The sequence below is a fragment of the Leptonychotes weddellii genome, chromosome 2 (assembly GCF_054177405.1).
Source record: "Leptonychotes weddellii isolate Sample4059 chromosome 2, ASM5417740v2, whole genome shotgun sequence".
Classification (NCBI taxonomy): Eukaryota; Metazoa; Chordata; class Mammalia; order Carnivora; family Phocidae; genus Leptonychotes; species Leptonychotes weddellii.
This window is the reverse complement of record NC_138370.1, coordinates 97,979,305-97,997,702: the sequence shown is the minus strand read 5'-3', so window position 1 is coordinate 97,997,702 and position 18,398 is coordinate 97,979,305. Positions and strand designations below refer to the sequence as shown.

Sequence of the window (18,398 nt, the reverse complement as noted above, 5' to 3'; positions counted from 1 at the left end):
TTTTTTTTTTTTAAAGATTTTATTTATTTATTTGAGAGAGAGAATGAGATAGAGAGAGCATGAGAGGGGGTAGGGTCAGAGGGAGAAGCAGACTCCCTGCTGAGCAGGGAGCCCGATGCGGGACTCGATCCTGGGACTCCAGGATCATGACCTGAGCCGAAGGCAGTTGCTTAACCAACTGAGCCACCCAGGCACCCTAAAATTCTCAAAAAATAAAAAAAAATCAGGGCGCCTGGGTGGCTCAGTCGTTAAGTGTCTGCCTTCCACTCAGGTCATGATCCCTGGGTCCTGGGATCGAGCCCCGCATCAAGCCTTGCATCAGGCTCCCTGCTCAGCGGGAAGCCTGCTTCTCCCTCTCCCACTCCCCCTGCTTGTGTTCCCTCTCAGGCTGTCTTTCTCTCTGTCAAATAAATAAAAAACCTTTAAAGAAAAAAAAATAAATAAAAAAAATAAGAAGCAAATATGTTAGGAAAACTTTAGGAAGTTTCAATTACTCAAAACTTTACCTATTTCATTAAAAGTTTCAAAATTCCATTTTTTTCATTGTAGAAATTTAGCATACTTAGGTGTTCACAAGCATTCAAGAACTCTGGACTCCGAAATATCCCAGAGTATTTAGCATTCAAGCAAAACAAGAAACACAAAGAAAAATTGTCCTTCAGAGAGTTTCTCTTCTCCTTTACCCATTTGGTAAGCAAACTGACCTAAAAAATATTTTCAGATTTAAGAAATCTGTAAAAACAAGCCAGGGAGAAGAACCAAGCTTGCCTCGATGATAGAGTTTAGAGCATTTTGTATACAAAGAGCCATACAAATGCTGCTATCATCATCATCATCCCTGTTGTTGATACAGCAGGACGAAAAGTATTATCAACTGAGCCCTTCCAGAAAGTGGTTATTGCAGAAAGAAGACTTCCATCACCACTACCACCCTGAGGGTCCTGTGCTGAAGAGGAAAGGTCAAAATGGGGAGAACAGCAAAGGTACAGAAGTGAAAAGATATGCAGTTTGAATAGACAGTGCAAAGTAATATGAAATGTGGAGATGATTTTGGTGAGCGAACACCATGAGCTGAAGAGATGAGATTTAACATTTAGGGAGAAGACAGAATAGAGTGAGCAGCAGTTGAAGGGCAAGGAAAACACTCTGCATTCTAGAAAAGGGGAGAAATGGGGTGCCTGGGTGGCTCAGTCAGTTAAGCATCTGCCTTTGGCTCAGGTCATGGTCCCAGGGTCCTGGGATCGAGCCCCACATTGGGAGTCCCAAGACTGAGCCCGGCATCGGGCTCCCTGCTCAGCGGGGAGTCTGCTTCTCCCTCTCCCTCTGCTGCTCCCCTCCTTGTGCTCCCTCTCGCGCTCTCTCAAATAAATAAATAAAATCTTAAAAAAATAGAAAAGAGAAGTGAGGACCAGTGTCAGAGGCACATGTCATATGAGACATATAATTTGTCACCATCAAATGATATCAAACTGAAGCACATCTGCAATATTTGAGAGACGTGCCCGTCCACAGTCTGAATGGAATGGATTATACATATGCAGAAATACACTGCTATAACTGGGATATCGCTTTGCTGGAGACAGAAGGTCTCTGCTGGCCGTGTGGACACCCAATTTTATATATTAGAAATGAGCTGTCCAAATACACCAGACCAATAGGCACAGCTTAACACAAGGGCCAACCTGAGCATGAGGACCAGGAGTAAGTAGAAACAGTATGCTGACCTGATAAAGAGAACTTAGATAGAATTTGGTTTAATATTAAGAAACTACCTCCTCTCAGTGGCTATGGTGAGCCTATGTCATTCCTCTGCTTTATAACCTATTTAAGTATTATTTAAAATAATATTAATTTTTAAATAATATTTAAATATTATTTGAAAGTGATTCACTTTTGAAGAGATAATGGTCTTTCTAGAAATAGTTTCGGTAATAAGCCAAGAATTGGTAACTCTTGAGCTCTTCATCGAAAAGTGAATTAATAATAGATGCCACAGTACAGATAATTGCTATCAAATCAATAGGACACAGCTGAGGTACTAATCATCCTGGAAGAGGTTAGCAAGAAAAGAGTTTTGTGGCTATTGCAGAAATATACAATATGACTCTAATCTCTCTCTGCTTCTGGAAAATGCTAGAAAAAAACAATCTGTAACAGAAAATGTTGAAAGATCGCACAGAAGCTTTTCAAAGAATCATAGCAGTGAGAGACCTTGAAATTACTTTAATTCTGTCTTTGCATTTTTCCAATCGGGAAACTGGGGCCCAGAGAGGTTAAGAGGTCTATTTCACACACGGAGATGGCTTAGGTATTCCTGTGGTTTGAAGACCCCAGGCTAAGGATGCACGTTCCTCTTTACCTTGCTTTCCTCCCTCTACTGAGGAGGAGTTATGGAAAAGTTATTTTTGTAGGGAGAACAGAAGCCACAACGACAGAAGGCAACGAAATGGCGGTTTCAGTTCTGAGTGAAGCTACAGACTCACTGCTAGTTCACATTCAGGTAAGATTTTGACTCTCAGGTAAAATAAGCAGTAGAACCTGATAACTGGGGTTGTGAGGGATTAAGATGGGGACCCAGTGAGGGAGGCAGAAGGACATGGGCTGGACTCCGCTGACAGGAGTAAGAATCAGCAAGAGAAAAGGGTCCAAGGAGCCATCTGCATCCACCTATAAATGAACTTGTGCACAGCACAGCAGTTCACCCCACCACGGCTCCACTTGTAAATTCCGACTTGAAAACTGCTTGCCAGGGTGGCTGTCAGAGTCTCAGCTCAGGGTGACTCGGAACAGTGTGTGGCTGAAGTGTGGGTTCTGATTCTGAGTGTTGGCTTTCCTTCTCACCGTCTGTGAGCTCTCAGCTGCATGAGCCTCCCCGAGCCTCAGCTTCCCGTACAAGGAGGACACCAGGATGGACCTAGAGTGCTGGGAGCAGTGCCGGGCATACAGTAAGCACTGTGTACATGTTCTCCAACAAAGGAACTGGTTACATTCCCTGGCTTCAAGCCCACAAGCCTCTGAGGGTGGCAACATGTGAACACAGGGTACAGTCACTTCAAGGCATCACTACACACAATCCACATTCACACATCCTCTTTTCTCTGAAAAGGTTAACCTTTTCATTTGAAAGACAATTTGGTTTCTTTCTTTAAAATACATTGGCTTTGTTTCTCCTTACTAGACTTCTTAACTCATGTAAAACATTAAAAAATCCAAATAAAAGTTAAAAAATTACCTGGTAACGGCCACCCAGAAAAAAAAACTTTGGATGAATTTCTTTCTATTACAGTTTCACATATATACCTTTATTAAAAAAAACAAAATCCTATGATGTTTGTAATCTAGTTTTTTACTCAATATATCGGGACTATTTCTCCTTGTTGATTATATGTTTTACGACACCGTTTTCAGTGATTGCACTGTTTCACTATACTTGCTAGCATCTTTATCAAGAGACTTGACCTCCACCTTCCTGTTCTTACCTTTCATGTATCCCAAAAGAAAACAAAAGCACAACAATGAAAGCTTTTGATGGCAAACCCCCCCAAACATGTATTCTCCTTTAAGTTTCTCCCCAGCTCAGCTGAACCCCAGTGTTCAGAAAGTGGCTTCTAGAAAAGCCTCTCCATTTAGGGGCTGGAGTACTGCAGTGCTAGATTAGGAAAGGGCAGTCCTGAGCCAGCAGAGTGTCTCTGCGCTCCAGGAATGCCTGACCTTTCCCAGGGCTTTGAGCTAGCAACCTCCTGCCAGGCGCTAACTGGCCAGGGTGGCTTCAGGGAGGGAAGGAAGATGGGGGAGGGGAGCAGGGGTGGAGGGGAGGGCCCTCCAGTGGGCAGCTCGCCAACCTCCAGAACCCAACTCAGAATGTCCAGCTGGAAGATTCTTGGAGCTTACCTACCAAGTCCCTATTTTAGAGATAAGAGAACCAAAGCTCAGGAAGATAACAGGATTTAATTAGACTTGTGAAATACAGCTTAATATTCGCAATGATAACAGCCACAATTACTATTACTACCAGTTGGAACACTTACTATGCACCAAATACTGTGCTAAACAAAGGTTTAATCCCAACGACAACCCTGTGAGAATGCTATAATTATCCCCATCTTAGGGAAGGGGGAGTGATGAGGGTTGGAAAGGCTAAATTAGTTGCCCAAGATCCCGCAGCTAGTAAGTGGTAGAGAGGAGTCAAATCTAGATCCGACACCACATTACAGACTCCTTCCAAGCTGTAAGAGGGAATAAGGATTCTTAGTTCCAGTGCACGGTCTTCTAAAAGAGGGGCTTATTCGTACTCACAGCTAATTTAGAAGGTGGCAAAGAATTCACGTTTTCATCTCTCTAGCCATCTTTTTACAAATCTACTTTCTGCACTTGCTAAACAGTGACAAAGAAACACTCAACACATCAATTTGCTGGTAGTCAACCTCCACATAGTTTTGGGATAATGGTTTTGGTAACAGCTTGAGTGTCAAGTTTAGGCTAAATATGAAGTGCCAACTATAACGCTATGGTTAACTAGCAGGAAGGTGACAGACTTGGTAAACACTATGGCTCCAGTGAATGACAGTAAAAAGACATTTCTTCTAAATTTCTCTGTGAGGCCATTTCAGGCTTGGCAAGGCCTCAGGCCAGGGACTCTCCCAAGTACATAATTACAATGCTTCTCTCAGATGATTATCAGGTAGGAGACAAAGATTTCAAATAGTTTGTTTACTTATTTTTTAAAAGGCAGAGTCTCTTCTCAGAATGACTCATGTGAGCAATTTAAACAAACAGCTGTGGCAGGAGCTGGTCACTGCAACCCTGGCTAGTGGGTAAATGTGCTGAATCGGTGTGAGTGAGTTAGATCAATCTTGACTCATTTTCTTTAATGAGACAGTATAACACAACATCCACCCGACCTGTCTTCTGGGTTTTGTTTGACATACATTTGTTGTGATGGTCTAATCTGTTCTTGAGCTTCTTTTTGGTTGAAGGAAAACTGTAACTCCGTATTTTTCAAACACATACAGGACAGCTATGCATCTTTGTGAGGGAGCTATAGTTCATGGCATATGGTCTGTGGTCAAATACATTCAAGTAACCTCTACCAAAGAAAGAAAGATAAGGAGGACTTTAATCAATGTCACTGCCTTCCCAGTAGGTCAGCTATGTAGTTTACAGGTGCAAACTGCAGAAAGGTGAGCTTCATTTTTCATTTTCTGGAATACTGTATGGATACATGGCAAGATGATTTCTTTCTCTCTGGCTCCTCCTATCTCTCTTAATTGTGCTTGTGGAGTTCTGAGGTCTAAAGGCCAAGAGGAAAGGTTGTGATCACAGCTCTGTTCTACAGAGGTGAAGGCCAACTCCCACATTAGGGATGAAGGCTCAAACACCACATACCGGGGGAAAAAAGCAAGTGTTTGGGTTCTAAATCTTTTGTCTGTTTCCTGTTATCGTGCGGAAAGTTTCTTTTTTTCTTTCATTTAGAATAGATCATTTGTATTCTTGATCTACTCTGAACACATATACTGAACTTTTGTTTTAAGTAAAAGCTAAGGACATGACCAATATCATAAACTTTAACTCAGGGAAGTTGAGTCTCCTTTAAATATGTGGTAGGGTTTAGATTTATGGTGCTCAAAATGTCATTTAAGACTATTACAGTCATGTACAAAATGACACTGAGAATTACCCACACTTTTGAACAAAATCCCACCATAACACACACACAAAATAGCTCAAATGCTCAATAAAAGGTCTTATAGTCCTTTCCACTGTATTGTGTCTGGGTTTATGTTGAATGGTGTGGTTCATCATTAACAGCCTCTGTTATAAAAACACTATGTATGTATCTGTGCTCAAGTCTTTCCTATGAAAGAGACTAAAAGTTTGACTTATTAACAAGTAAATGGTTCTCAAACTTTTTGGTTTCAGGGTCCCTTTACTCTTAAAAATTGAGAATCCCAAAGAGCTTTTGTTTGTATGGAATGTATCTATCAACATTTACCATATTAGAAATTAAAACTGAGAACATTTATTAATTTATAAAAACCATAGTAGTAAATTCATTACACGTGAACATAGATCACATATTTTTATGGAAAATTAATGGCACTATTCTACATTTCTGAAAATCCTTTTAACACCTGGCTTTTAGGAGAAAACAGCTGCATCATCATATCTGCTTCTACATAAAATCTGTAATATGTTTTATTATTTATTTTTAAAGACTTTATTTATTTGTTTGAGAGAGAGAGCACAAGCAGAGGGAGCAGCAAGCAGAGGGAGAGGGAGAAGCAGACTCCTTGCTGAGCAGGGAGCCCGACTCGGGGCTCGATCCCAGGACCCTGAGACCTGAGCCAAAGGCAGTTGCTTAACCAACTGAACCACTCAGGCATCCCTGTGATATGTTGTTTTAAGTTTATGCAGAAAATCTGGCCTCACACAGATATATAGCCAGAAAAGAGAATTATTTTAATAGCCTTTAAAGATAATTATGAATATTCTCTCTTGATATTGCACTGGACACAAAGATGGTTTCTTTTTTTTTTTTTAAGATTTTATTTATTTATTTGAGAGAGAGCACATGAGAGGGGGGAGGGTCAGAGGGAGAAGCAGACTCCCCGCCGAGCAGGGAGCCCGATGTGGGACTCGATCCAGGGACTCCAGGATCATGACCTGAGCCGAAGGCAGTTGCCTAACCGACTGAACCACCCAGGCACCCACAAAGATGGTTTCTTAAAGGTTAGCTGCAATATGTAATTTGAAACCATAGCAGTAAACATTCCTATTCTTTTAAAACCTGTTAGTGTTTTTTTTTTATAGAAGATTTTATTTATGTATTTGACAGAAAGAGACACAGCGAGAGAGGGAACACAAGCTGGGGAGTGGGAGAGGGAGAAGCAGGCTTCCTGCCGAGCAGGGATCCTGATGTGGGGCTAGATCCCAGGACCCTGGGATCATGACCTGAGCCGAAGGCAGACACTTAACGACTGAGCCACCCAGGCGCCCCTAAAATCTATTAGCTTATCTTACACATTGAATGAGTGGATCTTTCACCTATGTATGATTTTGTAACAAGCACCAATAATTTGGAGAATGCTGGTTTACTGAGTTATGAGATCTTCCAAACACTGACACATTTCCTATATAAGATCAAAATCACATCAAAATCACCAATGATCTCATCAAAAGAGTCTTTAAGAATTTAAGGTTTAATCTTATGGTGAGGGATACAAGATTTCCAAAATTCTAATTTCCCCTGAAAGTCTGAATTTTGTCACTGGTAACAAATATAGTTGTTTTCATTCAAGTGACAGGCTCACTTCATTTAGTTTTGATAAAAGGTTTACCAAATAACCAAGTCTGAAGAGCCCTATTTGTCCTGTCAATTATTCTGTAAAGTAAAAGCTTAATCACCTAGGTTTTTCCTTGAAACAGCATGACATTTCACTACATAGCAAAAGTGTATGTGTAGTTCTCATTTCATCACCAGAATATTAGAAAGACATGTACTCAAGGGCCTAAGTTTAATAAAATAACTTTTACTGCTTTATCAAGTGACACTGGCATTTTATTAACCAACTACATGATAGTAAAGAACATAATGACTTTTAGCACAGTGGGTACCAGTGGCTTGGCTTATGTTAAGTTGCCACCAATTTTACTCACCATCACTTTCATACCACTAGTGCAAATTTAAGAGTGAAAACAGCAAAAAAAAAAAAAAAAAAAAAGTATTATCATGGAAACAGTTTTGATCTCATAGATCCCTCCAAAGTACCTTAAGGACTCAAGGGTTCAGAGACCTTACTTTGAGAACCTATCTACTAAACCAAACCTGCTGATACTAACCCACTCAAGTAAAGGAGCTTGTTTTACTTGTGCTCTGGGCAAAGAACAGAAATACCAAAGCATAAGCCAAGCATGCCCTAGTGTTTTAGGCATTACAGAGTAACCATTTCCCTTTTCTCCCCCTCTCTCCTTTCTTTCCCTCCCTCCCTTTTCTCTCTTTCCTGTAAGCTGTGTAACATTTTCTGGCCAAGATCTTGGAAGACCGACTTCTAATAAAGTTATGAATATAGGTGCTAATGATGGCTAGTGGCAGAAGAGTAGCCTTCTGCCTACACTGTGTTACAATAATTTCTCATGCCTCATTCTCTTTGATCCACCACATACTTACTGTATCTTTAGTTTTTGTTTGCTATCATTAGCATTTAAGGCCATAAATTTCCCTCTAAGTGTCCCTTTAGCTGTACACCACTGATTTCAATATGTAAACTTTTTATTACTATTCAGTCCTAAATACTTTCTTTGAGCTTTGAGGAATTTTAAAGTTTTATTTATTGATAAAAGAGGGCTTTTCCTATTTATCTTCTTTTAAAATAATGGCTTTGTAATCAGAGAATACATTTGTATGATAACTAATCCTCTGAAGTTTGGTAACACTTGATTCTCGACCCAGTATTTTATAACCTAGAGTTGCTGAATATAATCCACATAATCCATTTGATCAAGCTTGTTAATTGTGTTATTCAAATATTTTATAGATTAATTATTTTGGGGGGAACGGGAGTATCTAGTGATTTAGTAATTACTGAGATATGCTGAAATCCCTTACTAGAATGTAAGTTTGTTTATGTTTCTTTGTGGTTCTGTTTTTCCTTTAGAAAGATTTTGAAGCTATATTATAAGCATAACAGCTTAGAATTATACTTTGATATTATCATAGTTCCATCAGTTTATTCTGGATTGGTCTTTGCATGTAATGTATTTTTCATACCTTCACTGTCATAATTTCCTTTTTTTTGGTCTTTCCATATATATTCTGTAAAATTTCTTTAGATCGCTCTTCTATTTCACTAATTCCACTTGCAGCTAAGTCTAAGCTGTTCTTAAACACATCCATTTTAGCTTCTTTTTTTTTTTTTTTTTTAAAGATTTTATTTATTTGAGAGAGAGAGAGAACAAGCACAGAGTGGGAGTGAGAGGGAGAAGCAGACTCCCTGCTGAGCAGAGAGCCCTATGCGGGACTCGATCCCAGGACGCTGGGATCATGACCTGAGCCGAAGGCAGATGCTTAACCAACTGACCCACACAGGCACCCCCTCCATTTTAGCTTTTTGACTTGAAATATTCTTTTTCCTTTCTAGAAATTGTTTGATTCTTTTTCAAAACTATGTTATCAGGGTGCCTGGGTGGCTCAGTCGGCTAAGTGACCAACTCTTGATTTTGGCTCAGGTCATGATCTCGGGGTCATGGGATTTAGCCCCATGATGGGCTCCGTGCTCAGCATGGAGTCTGCTTGGGATTCTTTCTCTCCCTCTGCCCACCGCCGCCCCCCCACCCCCCGCTGGCTCATGCCTGCTCTCTGTCTCTCTCTCAAAAGAAACAAAATCTTTTAAAAACAACAACTATGTTATCATTTTTGTATACTTTCTTGATCTTTACTCATATTTTTTAGTTCCCTTTTCTATTTCTTAAACATATTAAGTAATAATTCTGTTTTCTTTTTTTTTTTTAAGATTTTATTTATTTATTTGACAGAGAGAGAGAGACACAGTGAGAGAGGAAACACAAGCAGGGGGAGTGGGAAAGGGAGAAGCAGGCTTCCCGCGGAGCGGAGAGCCCGACGCAGGGCTCGATCCCAGGACCCTGGGACCATGACCTGAGCCGAAGGCAGACGCTTAACGACTGAGCCACTCAGGCGCCCCAATAATTCTGTTTTCTAAGGCTGTACTGTCCACTATAGTAGTCATTACTTATATATGCGGCTACTTAAATTTAAATTAAATGAAAAATCCCGTTTCTCAGTTGCACTAGTTAAATGCTTGAAAGCCACATACAGCTAAGTGACTACCACCTGGGATAACACATACAACAACACTGATTTAAAGACTCTGGTGTCTGACTCAACTGAGCCATGTTTCCTTGATGTTGTGACTTTCTTTCTTTTCTTTCTTTTACTGTGAGTGTCCGTTTCTTGTAAGTTTATCTACAGAAATTCTTTGAGGCCTATATTGAAGGTAAGTGCTTCCAGAGGGGATCTGTCTTTGCTTCTGCCATGTATTGGGAAGCATTGTATTGGGACTCCTTTATAGAAAATTCCCTATTTAAGATCTTTCAGTCCACCTGGATAATGTGAACTCAGTGAAAGCCAGCTGTGGTTACAATTCTCAGGCGGAGTGTTTTTCCTCCTCTAGTCAGTGCCAATATTTGAGACAACAAATTTTCTTTGCAGTTCCCTGGGAAAGTGGGATTATTTCTAGTTCAACTTTACACTGAAGATACAGCCTTTGGGATCCAGCTTTCTGCTATGGTTGGGATTTTTCTATTAGACTCTACTCCTTGTCCTGTGAACCCTGCAAGATGTAAAATGAAGCTTGATTCACTACATTCAGCAAAAGCCAGTTTCCATGAGCCTCTTACATCACTGGGTTCCCATCCCACTTATACTTTTGATAGGTTTCATAGTATCCCCTAAGTTTCTGGTCACTTATGGATGCATTCAAAATGTATACTTTTAAAAACATTTACAGATTGGATTTGTGTGTACACATTTGTGTGTATATACTATGAATGTACACATATTTGTGTATATGAATGTGTTTAAGTAAAACATATCTTTGTAATTTCAGCTCATTTCATAGAAGGGTTGGTTAGAGTATCTCATCTACCATGATGCCAGAATTAGAAGACAACACCAATTTTGAAGATGCCTAACATCGGTTTTAAATATAACATTAATAATCAAAGCCACCATTTATAGAGTATCTTGATTTATCACCTATCAAACAGAGTGTTTTAGAAACTTTCAAAACAACCCTACTAACTAAGAATTATACTTTTAGAGGTTAAATAACCTGTCCCTGGTCTCACAGTAAGAGGCAAACCTAGATTCAAATCTGGGTCTAACACCAAAATCTGTTCTGTTAGCAAAATAGTATGGTATTGTTATCCTAATTTGCATGAGGTAATAGAGGTTCTGGTCCACAATGTACTAGTTATATAAAACCTGTGGGGTCAAACGTTATTGAGTTTTCAGGATTTTCATATGTATGAAAAGTAATGTAGGATGTATACTGCGCAATACGTAACACCCCCAGCAGAGTCTGGGGCAGCAGCCTTTAACCAGATACATGAACATTTTTCTTCAGCAAAACTCAGCAAGAGTCATACTGAGTGGGTATATAAAGGCTATAAAAAGTCTCACATCAATTTTGTTCAGCTTTGGCTATCAAAAAAGTTATGAAAACATTTTCAGCGTTCCGATCTTTTTTGGATTTCCACATTCTTTTATCTGTGGGCTCATCTAGAGTCCAGAGTCCAACTTGGACCTAGGATTAAAACCTAGGTTTTTTACCTTTCTAGGTGATACCTTTTCAGGTATCACCAGATTTTTCCATATGCTTTAATGTAGCATTACTGTACTAACTGTGGTAAACATTAATTTTTACTTGTTAAATCTGAAATGAATTCTTTACCGAAAGGCTATTCATATAGAATTTAGTTCCTCCCAACTTAGAATTCTAACACACTAACTTAATTTCTCATTATAGACTGGCACTTACTTTTCTCTGGGCTAGTTCACTGAGTATTCATTACACTTATCAACTCAATATAATTCAGTCATTATCAGGCCAATATTACTTATAATGGTAAGACTCCAGTGCTTTTAAATATGTCCCTCCATACATTATCATTTTTAAATTTCCCACTGTTACAGGTGAAATGTTTAGTCTTAGAATTTACTTGATAAACTAGTGAAAATTTGTGGAAGTTCAGCAGATATGCAGATATTATTGATAATTCATATGGTATTAGTGGGATTCTGCAACTTTAAGATTTTCCAAAAAATCATTTGTTTAGACTCTTTTTTTTTAAGCATACGAGTTTAGAAAATAGTAGTCAAATTTTGGAAACAACTGACCCACAACAGATGGTTTAGGTGCAGCAGAGTGAATGTGCAGTCTTACCACCAAAGAAGAGAGGCCATGACTTACCAGACTTCAATTTAATGTAATTCATAAAGGTTGGTCAAATCCATTGTGATTCATGTGTGAGATGAGCCTAAATGTATTATGTTGTATTATTTAAAACTGTAAGTTCAAAAAGTTACTAATTGTAACAGTGTGAACACTGACAATTTATTTTTACCACCAAAACCCACAACACTACTGATAATCTACCAATTCTGAATGTTTAACTTCTTAGATGGACATGAAGCAACCTTACTGGAATGGGGTAGTTTTTGTTGTTCGTTTCAAGAAATGGTCCTATTCAGAGTCCACTGGTCTTAACTATGTTCTGAAACTCTCTCATTTCCACTAAGAATTCTGACAATAAAAAAAACCCAGATATCACGAATATTTTTAGTGAGTGTTCAGAAGTTATTTTAGTCAATTATGTCAATTTCCCCAGTCAATATTTTTCATCTAAGTTCCTAACCAGGATTTAAACCGATTAGTTTGAATTTGACCTTCCTGTACCTTTTGGTATGTACATAAAGATCTGATAGGGATGAAGCAAAGTGGATAAAAAGATCAAACTTAAGATAAATCACAAATGGATAATCATGACTGCATTTTAATAGTTTCTTAACATACTTATCTCCTGATTTTTTTAACCTTAAAAAAAAAAAAAGAGGTAGAAAGTGCCATTTATTTACTCCATTATTCACTGATTTATTAGGGGGCCCTATTTTAGAGGCTACTCCTATGAAAGTGGCCCCAGTCCTGAAGAACCTGTGCACAGTCTAATGAGGAGAATGAGATGTAAATTAGTAACTTTTAACACAATGTGGAAAATGCTATTAACTGAGGCATGAGAAAAATACTTCAAGAGTAATTAATAATTAAGGTCAACTAGGGCTCAAAGAGGGCTTTTTGGGGGAGGTGACACAGTAAGTTGGGTCAGTGGCCCAGTAGAAGTTTTCCATGTGGGGGAACATTTTGACAAAAAGAATACCACAAGAAAAGGCCCAGAGTCCAGAACACCACACTGAAACCAGGGATAGGCTCACAACTATACCTGGGACCTCCCACCTGACAAATCAATTTTTTGGGATATCCTATCTTATCCTTATGTTATTTCAAATCCCTCTAAATTTGAGGGACTATTAAAGAAATGGAAGATATCTAAAAATTACTTATTTCACTTATAAAGCTGTGTTCCTAAGGAAATGTTGACCACTTGAAGGCTGCTATATAAATCGCTGAAGCTAAATCTTATGTGATCCTCCAGAGAGAGGCAGACTGCAGAGCAAAAGGGAACGGTGGCTAGAAAGAAGCAAGGTCAGGAGTTCACTAATGATAAGAAATTATTTATAATTACTAATTTGTTGTCACAAATTTTTTGTTCTCTTTTTTTCCATGTATTTGAAAACCATCTGTCAAACCACCTCAATGGGACTAGAGGTAGTCTCCCCAACTGGTCTTGCAGCACATCTCACCTATTTGAGTAGAAAATTGTAGCACTCTGCCACTATAAGGAACCAGAGATTTTAGTAATATAAATAGTGGGAAAAAGCAAGTCACAGAGAACTTACAGACATAGGGAGTATAACTTGTATAAGATAGTAAAGGCTGCCTGGTAGGAAACAGAATTTAAGGTTTCAAGTGTTTTGAGTCAGTCAAAGAGAACCAGGTCAAAGACTGGGTGTCTGTCCTTCTGTCTCTTTTTTCTGGAGCCTTCCACCACAGCCCTGAATCTTCTCTGTGGGGTCTGTGTTGGACATTTCAATCCCACAAACCTTATTTCTCTAACTCTCCAGTCATTGGAGGTTTGCTAATGTAAGACATGCAAAGAATATTCTCATAATATATGACTGCCGGGGCGGGGGGGGGACAGCAAATGAATTATGTACCATTCTCAGGAGGGAGTACTCCTTTCAAAAATCAATACATATGCAAACCATATTACAAAAGTTGAGAGTATTCACCTGTGTGGAGTTCCCACAAAGGAGCTTTTACTAATGGAGACAGAGTCCAGCAGTCAGGACCTTCACAAAGACCTGCAGTCTTGCTTTCCAAAGACAAGTTAGAAGTTCAAGAAAAACAATAAAAAGCTGAACAAAACTGGAGCAGGACCTCTAAATAGCAATGTTTACAATATAAGCAAAACTATTTAGTTGTCGTTTAAAAAACTGTATCCATAAAAGCTTGGCAGGAGATCAGTCACTGTTAGAAAATCAAGGAAGGATTTAAAAAAGAGGGTTTTTTTAAAAGGATAAACTGATGACTGAAAGCAGAGCTAGACTTTTTTTACCCTTTGGAAAGATATTACTCATTTTTTTTTTTTTTAAGATTTATTTATTTATTTATTTGACAGAGAGAGAGAGAGACAGCGAGAGAGGGAACACAAGCAGGAGGAGTGGGAGAGGGAGAAGCAGGCTTCCCGCCGAACAGGGAGCCCGATGCGGGGCTCGATCCCAGGACCCTGGGATCATGACCTGAGCCGAAGGCAGATGCTTAACGACTGAGCCACTGAGGCGCCCCTGGAAAGATATTATTTATTTTAAAGCTGACTCTAAAGAAGTCCTTTTATAAATTATGAGGTATGTTCACTTTCAATAGAAAATAAATATACAGTTAAGACAGAGCACCTATACTTATAAATATCTAAACAGATGAGATTATAAAAATATAAGATATGTATGTGTATGGGCAAGGACTAGAAAAGATCATGAATAATGGAAAGAGTTATTTATTAGGGTGGTAGGCTGTGTATAACTTAGCTCATTTATTTCTTTGCTGTTGCTTTAATACATATGAAAAATAAAAAGAGGAAAAGAATCCATAAAAATGCCTATCATTAAAGGTTGTTTGTAGCGGGCGCCTGGGTGGCTCAGTCGCTAAGCATCTGCCTTCGGCTCAGGTCACAATCCCAGGATCCTGGGATCGAGTCCCACCATCGGGCTCCCTGCTCGGCAGGAAGCCTGCCTCTCCCTCTCCCACTCCCCCTGCTTGTGTTCCTGCTCTCGCTATCTCTCTCTCTGTCAAATAAATAAATAAAATCTTTAAAAAAATAAATAAAGGTTGTTTGTAGCAGTCACATAAATATTGTCACAGATAAAAATAAGTGAGCACTTCCAAAACTATTAAATCATACACAACACTTTCATTTTGGAAAATAGGGCCAGGTAAAACCTGGATTCCAATCTTCACCACTGGATTCCATCTTCACCACTCCGTCCTCCCCCAACCTCTCAAAAGGGAATCAGGACATTTCTTCTGTTTCTGCTCTTTCTCTAATTCCTGACATTACCAAACCTGCTACTCCTAAGGGAAGAAGAAGGGAATATAGAAAACCAAGTTTCCTGAACACCTTTATAGGATTCTGGCCACATCAGAGTCTTGCTGATTATATGGAACTCTGGTCAATTCCAAATTGTTTAGATTAGCCAACCAGCTCACTAGAAAGACACAGAAACATACAAACCGTTTCCATTCCCAAGGACCAGTGGTCAATTAAAATGCCTCTAACATTCTAAGAGCACTAGAATTCCAAAGAAAATTATATAATTTTTGGAGGAAAAAATATCTCTGAATCATAGTTTCTCTAAGCCTCAGAATCATAACTTTTTTGGTAAGGAGTAGTTAGAAGCTCAAACCATGTATGGATTGCATGAATTCTGAATGCTCTGTTCTAAAAACATGGTCGTTCATGAATAATAGAGAGGCAGAAGGAGAGAGAACAATCCAAGTAAAACAGCATTTTTCTAGATTCTGAGGAAATTCCAGATATACAACAAACCCTGCCCTGGGTGTTCCACCTAAAAAACAAACAACAAAACTATGTATGGCTTTTCTCCTCATTCTCCATAAATCTATCCAACAACAAAATATTCCCAATTAATTCAGGACATATCTTGGTATTCTAATTCTTTTTTTTTTTTTCCAGAGTTCAGCATGAGTACTTTTATATAATTGAAGGAAATTAAGCCACATATGTTGAAGATGAACTGTTGAGAAAATAGTACATTTTAAAAAGGAGATTCCTATAATCAACTGACCATTCCATTCACATTGAACACTCATAATTGAAGTATTTTTATTTCATGTACAATGAGTTGGCATTAAAGTAGGTATCTTGGATATCTGCAGTTAAGGTAGGTTATCTTGGATGACCAATTCAAGGAAGTTCACTTAATCCAACTTAATGAAGCCTATATCCTTCGCGTACTGACGTAAACATTGGCAGCACACATTGAGGCCGTATTTCCGGATGAGACCGTGCGGGCTTGAGCAGACGTGGCAAGAACGAGAACCCTGGCCAAATTTCCTCGGATGGCTCCAGTACAGCTGCTGGTGACCCATCTTGCTCTCTTGGATGCAACGAGGCAAAAGGTTGGTATTCTAATTCTTAAATAAAGTTAGAAATATACATGGGGCGCCTGGGTGGCTCAGTCGTTAAGCGTCTGCCTTCAGCTCAGGTCATGATCCCAGGGTCCTGGGATCGAGCCCCACATCGGGCTCCCTGCTTAGCGGGGAGCCTGCTTCTCCCTCTCCCACTCCCCCTGCTTGTGTTCCCTCTCTAGCTATCTCTCTCTCTGTCAAATAAATAAAAATTTAAAAATCTTAAAAAAAAAAAAAGAAAGAAACACACTTAATTTTATGTTAGTAAAAGCTAGTTGCAAATCCGAGGCACAAAAACGTGATTATCAATATTGGGCACTTACTAGGGTATAACCCTAGGAGTCAACACTGTGTATTCATTGTGAATAATTTTCTTTAGTCTGTCTGAAGTACCAGTAATAAATAGCATCTATTTAGGAAAGAAGTATGGTTCACGTAAGCCGATGTTATGGGAGGTAATGCTATTTCCAGAGTGAGGAGTCACCAATTTATTCAACAGTGATCCCATTTTCCATTTCTTTCTTCCATAACATCATCAGTCCCAATGCTCATTTACAGAAAAACAGTACTTCGCACACTTCCCTTTGAGTTTAAGGATGAATTGAAATAGTCCTTCAAATCTTTCCCTTCACACAAGGATTTTTAGAGCACAGCTGGAATTCCGGTTAAGAAAAGAGGAAGGACAGCCTGAAACACAGGTGACCAGAACCAATTATGAAGACTGCTTATATGATGCTCTTTAAATGAAGCCATTAAGAGCTTGACAGATAACTATCTATCTGGATAATGTTGATGAGATCCTTAAAGGCAAAGAATACTCTTTTATGTTACTCGACAGTCCTATAATGCTGTGCTGTCAGCCTAGGATTATAGTAACTCTTTACAGTTCATCAAAAGGCTTTCCAGTTAATTTTCTATAAAGTAAAAATAACATGTTCCCTTCCTCACCATTCCCAAGTTACTTCCTGGAACTTAGCCTTGTCCCCAATGAAGAAAAGAAAATAAAGTATTCATTTTTTTAATCTTAAATAATATTAAAGTATTACATGGTGGTAGGTGCTATAGAGGGATCGTCTTCCCTAATTTAAACCATTCAAAAGTCCCTAGGCAATGCCTACACAATTATGCATGAGGCTATCATAAAAATAGACTTCCATATATCATTAGACATAATTTTGGTCGAAAGACATTTGGAAACACTGATTTCTCAAGCAACAGCATCAAAGTCCATCTCCACAAATTGCCTAAGTGGTCTAAAAAGGAGATTGTTGAAGACTGACCCTTTGATTTGGGTGGTATTCTGGCAAAAGCCAATATATGCTACTAGTCAAAATTATGGATGGGTTCTTTGGGAACATAAATACAATTTTAAAATTTCTGACAGGCTAAAGATCAGACAAATCCTGCCCTGTGCAGTTTATCATATAAAGGCATACCTATAAAAAGCTTAAAATGTAAAAAGTTCCCAGTAAAAAATAAAGGGGTGTGTTGTATATGGTATGATGACAGAGTGAGACTTTTTTTTTTACAAACCACACAAGAAATCAGGATTCTTTCTTTCTAGTTCAGAAAGTGCACTGAAATGGTTGTTGGATTTACATCAAACAGGAGGGAAATTTCAAATGCAAGTTTAAAGTTTTTATTGATGACTTGGATGATTTAATTAGGTAATGGGGTTGACAGATTCAGGAATCCAAAACATTATAGGACTAGACTGATGTGCCTATTCAAGCAAGATGAAATTTAACAAGGATAAGATAAGGCACTTGGGTCCAAAGAGAATTTATTTGATATCCAAAGTATGTGAAAAATGTAATCCAGTAGTCTGGCTTATAGTATTGTCGTAATCCTTCTTTGTTGGTGCTGTATCTCCAATGACATTCTAGAGACAAACGAGTTACTCAATGGGGAGGTTAACAGTTCTTTCCCCTGAGCCAGGAATGCTATCCCATTCTGTAGCCCCAAAAGTCTTATACATGTCTTAAAGCACACTCTTCCCAATGAGATTTTCTCATTGTCCCAGTTAGAATCCTTTTCCTCCTCCCCTATTCTCCTTCT

General features: G+C 38.8%; 1 protein-coding gene and 1 pseudogene across 6 annotated transcripts in view; both read right to left on the bottom strand.

Moving 5' to 3' along the window:
* Window positions 1-18,398, bottom strand: part of LEF1 (lymphoid enhancer binding factor 1) — a 120,516-nt gene that overhangs the window by 65,603 nt on the left and 36,515 nt on the right. The window lies entirely within an intron of this gene.
* On the bottom strand, window positions 14,711-16,438 carry LOC145720136 (small ribosomal subunit protein uS14 pseudogene; annotated as a pseudogene).